Source organism: Bison bison, unplaced genomic scaffold (assembly GCF_000754665.1).
Source record: "Bison bison bison isolate TAMUID 2011002044 unplaced genomic scaffold, Bison_UMD1.0 scf7180017864330, whole genome shotgun sequence".
Lineage (NCBI taxonomy): Eukaryota > Metazoa > Chordata > Mammalia > Artiodactyla > Bovidae > Bison > Bison bison.
The window spans coordinates 4,557,369-4,563,289 of record NW_011494902.1 but is presented as its reverse complement, the minus strand read 5'-3'; positions in this window follow the sequence as shown (position 1 = coordinate 4,563,289).

The window sequence follows — 5,921 nt, the reverse complement described above, 5'->3', positions numbered from 1 at the left end:
AGTTCAAAAGCATCAGTTCTTCGGCGCTCAGCTTTCTTCACAGTCCAACTCTCACATCCATACATGACCACTGGAAAAACCATAGCCTTGACTAGATGGACCTTTGTTGGCAAAGTAATGTCTCTGCTTTTCAATATGCTATCTAGGTTGGTCATAACTTTCTTTCCAAGGAGTAAGCGTCTTTTAATTTCATGGCTGCAGTCACCATCTGTAGTGATTTTCAAGCCCAGAAAAATAAAGTCTGACACTGTTTCCACTGTTTCCCCATCTATTTCCCATGAAGTGGTAGGACCGGATGCCATGATCTTCGTTTTCTGAACGTTGAACTTTAAGCCAACTTTTTCACTCTCCACTTTCACTTTCACCAAGAGGCTTTTGAGTTCCTCTTCACTTTCTGCCATAAGGGTGGTGTCATCTGCATATCTGAGGTTATTGATATTTCTCCCGGCAATCTTGATTCCAGTTTGTGTTTCTTCCAGTCCAGCGTTTCTCATGATGTACTCTGCATATAAGTTAAATAAACAGTTAAATAAACATTGTATAGTTGAGCATGAAACACCAGCTCCAACCTTTGCATCTTACACTCTAAGGCAGCATGGTAATTCATGGTTATCTAGATGTCCATATATACTGTGGATAGAAATAATAGGTACCCTGACTGTAGCTTAGTTTACATGAAATCAAGAAGTTTGCCTATAGGATTTATTTAGTCCTCACAACAACCACACAAGGTAAATACCACTAACCTTTTCTACACCTAAGGACATTGATGCTCAGAGAAGAAAGCAATTTTTCCAAAGCCACATAATAAGCAGCAGAGACAGGACTCTCCCCAGAACTGTTTATCTCCAAAGACCTTGCTCTAAATACACATGAGAATGCAGATCTATCCAATTTTATAACTAGCTTTTTTTATATCCCCCAGAATTCTTGAGGCAGTTATCAGGCAGATAGGGAGGAGAAGGACTTTTAAGCTACTTGAAGCAAAATCACACCCTGTCTTCACAGTAATATCTCTAGAATGTCTGCCTAAGAGGGACCTGAAGGCAGTCATCCAGTTTGGAAAGTGGCACTGGGAGCTCATGTTAAGGCTGCAATTGAGTAAGAAACACAGAGGCTACTCCCCACTTTAAGTATGGCTGGCATCACTTTGGCTGCCCCTGGCTTCTGTTATGAGAAGCAGCAGCTGTCCCCTCCACTCTGATGAATGATGAGGGAATCTGTGCTGCACTCTCGCCTGGGTCTCCCTATCTAGCCCACAACTGCGCTGCCTTGGTCCTCCCGCCAGCTCTGTTTCTCTACCCGCTTCTCCAGGTGGCTGCCTGCCTGTCACTCTGCTGCCCTCTCTGGTGGCCACATGGGGATGAGAAACCTGTGAAAACTGAGCAAACACTCCATACTACCCACTGTGAATGTAGAAATAGTCAAGCATTTAGACTCCTCTAACATTATGTTTTTCTAAATGTGAGTGGCAGCATGAGACACAGTCCAGAGCCTAGTATTAATAAAAATGAATGACGCAGTCAAAGCCTGAAAGAACTTTCTTAAAGTGTGAGGATCAAGTAACACAAGTGAAAGAAATTTCACTCGCCTAAGTCACTTTAGGGATAACCTGATGAGCATGAGGCATTTTTTGTGGGAAGCAGTTCGTGGCTGGTGATTCCTTCACTTGCTATTGGACTTCACACAAGTTACTTCATTTCTCTGTGCCTTGGTTTTCCCATCTGTAAAATGGAGATAATAATAGCATCTAGTTCAAAGTTGCTCTGGGGGTTAAATATATTAATAAATATATTACATTTAAAACAGTGTCTGACACATGATAAGTATTCAAAAATTGTTATGACTACTTTGGTTTATCATTTGGCCATTTTCATAAACAAGGAAGGGTGAACTATTTAGTCCATAGAGCCAAAAGAATATTGTGAAGTCTCAGAAAGTATGTTACACTTGTCCAGAAGTCTGGGGGTGGTGAGGTAAGCAGGTGAACTTGATGCAAGGCCTCAAAACAAGGTGAGTAGAGCCCCAGCAGGCCAGTTAGGTATTGGACTGTAGCCCGCCAGGCTCCTCTGTCCATGGGATTCTCCAGGCAAGAATACTAGAGTGGGTTGCCATGCCCTTCTCCAGGGGATCTTCCTGACCCAGGGATGGAACCCATGTCTCTTATGTTTCTTGCATTGGCAGGCAGGTTCTTTACCACCAGCACCACCTGGGAAGCCCTTTACTGCATTACAAACCATCTGAAAACATAGTGGTTTTAACAGCAGCAACTTATTATTTATCATTTTTCTATGAGTTGATCAGGCAGTTCTAGTTCAGAGTGTTGGTTAGGGTCCTGAGATGGCCGGAATGTCCAAAATGACCTCATCCACATCCCAACTGGGAGCTCAGCAACGGTTGCTGATCAATGTCTTTCATTTTCCTCCATGAGGACTCTTCACACGGCTTCTTGGGCTTCCTCACAGCTCACAGCATGGCAAGTGGATCCAAGAAAGATCACTCTAAGACATGAAAGTAGAAGCTGCAGATTTCTTAAGACTCAGCCTTGAAAGTTGCAAGGCATCATTTTTTTGCTGTATCCTATTGATCAGAATAAATCATTGGCCAGCTTAGATTCACAAGTAAAGAAAATAACCTCTTCTTATGTATAAGGGAATACCACAGTCACACTGCAAAAGAACATATGGGACGGGAGACCTTTTTTCTTGCCATCCTCAAAAACATTCCTAGCTCACAGAATAGGAACTAGATTTTCTTAACTTTTGGATTGAGTGACTCAATTAGGAAGACCTGTCTGAGTTTGGATCATTGAAAAGAGAAATAGATGGAATTAAGTGTTTTAATTTAGCATGACTTGTTTATAAGTGACTTAAAGTTATTCTTCAGAATACAGAAAATAGTTCCTTTGGATCTAAAAGTCATATTTAGAATTATTAATAAGAATAGATAAAGGACATTAGGCTGATGGAGAGAATGGACTTGTGGACACAGAGGAAGGAGAGGGTGGGATGATTGAGAGAGTAACACTGAAACATGTACATTACCATATGTAAAGTAATTAATAGATAGCTAGTGGGGAAGTTACTGTATGGTACAGGGAGCTCAGCCTGGTGCTCTCTGATGACCTAGAGGAGTTGGATGGGGTGGGATGGTGGGAGGAAGGTTCAAGAGGGAGAGGATATATGTATGTAGCGTTAGCTGCTCAGTCATGTCCCACTGTTTGTGACCCCATGGACTGCCGCCCACCAGGCTCCTCTGTCCAGGGGATTCTCCAGGTAAGAATACTGGAGTGGGTTGCCATGCCCATCTTCCTGATCCACATTGTTGAACTGCAGAAACCAACACAACATTATAAAGTAATTATCTTTCAATTAAAAATATTTTTTTTTAAAAAAGGACACTAGACTAGAGAACATAATTATCAGTGAAGAACATTTCTAAAAGTAAAACACTTTTCCTTAAAGAAGAGATAGATGATAAAACTTCACGTGCTCCCTGAATGGTGGCAACAGTGAACTTATAGTGAAAAACTGTATTATGTTAAAGCGAACAAAGCAGAAAACAACAAAAGGGCACCTGAATAATGAATAAGAACAGTCAAACAGCAAGAGGCACATGAGATCCCCATAGCTGCTATTACTATTTGGTTGTTTCCCCACTTCCAACCTCATGTACAGTTCTTTTAAAAGTGCGATATACTTTGCATTTGCTTCTTATTTTATATTTCAATTTATTGCAGGGAGGGAGTTTGAGTCCTATTGCAGTATTTCTGGATATGGCTACAGTCAAACATGGAATCACAAAATAAGATTGGACATAATCCAACCAAATGAATTACTACTTACCCTGAACTCTCTAGGTCCCCATGATTGTACAAAGCCTGGTCTTTGCGATAAGTTATAGATGGATAATGTGAAAAAGTCAACAGCAGATAGATTTGGGTAGATTTTTCGATGTTGGGGAGAAGAGAAGGCAATAAGAAATGATACCAAGATTTGGGGCCTGGATGTTATATGAATGGCTATGTTTGCTAGAGTGATTAACAAGGTAAGTAGGAAGGAAAGTGAATTGTGTATTGCAAGGGAAGATTACAAAAACAAGTTTGAGACTGAAAGAATATTTTAAGACAAAGTAGCAGCTTGCCAGCATTTTCATAACATACTGATATCCTCGGCTTACTTCTATTTGGGAAAGGATCCCCACTCATTCTCCTTTTATGAGACTATAACTTTTTATTATTCATTTTACTGTTTGTCATTTATTGAGTTGTTTCTACCCAGTGTGTTTACAACTCACATAAAATACAGAAAACAATCAAATATACAGAAACAAGCCTGGGAAATGCAACTCACCCAGAGAAAATATCATTAGTATCTAGCGGCAGCTGCACACTGTAAAACAATTGGAATCGTCTCAGCTAGAAAGCAAATGAAAAACAAGGGAAATGAGTATCTAGATGCCTCAATGGAAAACTTTTTTTTTTTTTTAATAGAAGGTAGTTTTAAATGGGCCATCAGGGAAAGAGGATAAGTTGTGTAAGTGAGAAACAAGACAATCCATCAAGGACAGAATGCAAAGAAGAGAAAAAGGTAAAAGTTCTCATGGGAACAGGATATAAAGTTGATGACAATGGGCCTTCATAGAGGATGAACAGCAACATAACAATGTGTGCTATGTGTTATTTGCATAAACTCCAAAGAACTTGGCACCATCTACATCACAAACATAAACCAGGAAGTGGGGGGCAGGAGGGGGGGGAAGCGTTTCAAGCAGCCAGACTAGGAGTGGGAGTTTTCAACTTTACTCAAGTCCCTAGGCCCTCCCTCTGCAATAATTCCAATAAGCTTCACTACTTTTTTCAAACTCAACCATTTTAAACAAGATTCAAACTCAACATCTACATAGTTTCCACTATAATAATAGTTCACACTTGTTGAGCACTAACTATGCACCAGGCATTGTCCTAAATTCTATCTGGATGGACTCATTTATCACTTATTGCAACCTTAGAGATAAGGACTAGGATTATCTTCATTTTATAGATGAGGTGATTGAAACACAGAGAAGTTTTTTAAAGTACCCCAAATCACACAACTAATAAGTGGTAGATTTGGGATCTGAACCTAGATTAGTCAGGTTCCTACATCCTAAATAACTAGACTGGCCCCACCCACACTTGAGTGTTCATCAGAATCATCCAAAAGGCTTTTAAAAACAGAGTGCTGAGTTCCACCCTCAGAATTTCTGACATTAGTAGTTCTGAAATGAAGCCAGAGCCTTTACATTTCTAACAAGTTTCCAAGTATATTAGTTAGCTAAGGCTGCCGTAACAAAGCGCTGAAACCATGCAACTCAGATTTGCAGTTTGAACCCTTGTGCAGGGACTCAAACTGGCCTAAACCCAGACTGGGACTTGAACCCATGGTTTTTTAAATTGAGATCTCACAGCTGGTCTCAGGACTTAATGAAGCTCACGTTCTTAATGCCTCCTCACTGAAAGAATGCAGTGAGAGACAAAGTGATAGGAAAGAAACAGATTTACTTAGAGAGAAACACAGATGGTGAATGCAGCCATGAAATTAAAAGACGCTTGCCCCTTGGAAGAAAAGCTATGACCAACCTAGACAGCATATTAAAAAACAGAGACATTACTTTGTCGACAAAGGTCCATATAGTCAAAGCTATGATTTTTTCCAATAGTCATGTACGGATGCGAGAGCTGGACCATAAAGAAAACTGAGCACCAAAGAATTGATGCTTTTGAACTGTGGTGTGGGAGAAGACTCTTGAGAGTCCCTTACCCTTCAAGGAGATCAAATCAGTCAATCTTAAAGGAAATTGGTCCTGAATATTCATTGAAAGGACTGATGCTGAAGCTCCAATACTCTGGCCACCTGATGCAAAAAACTGACTCATTGGAA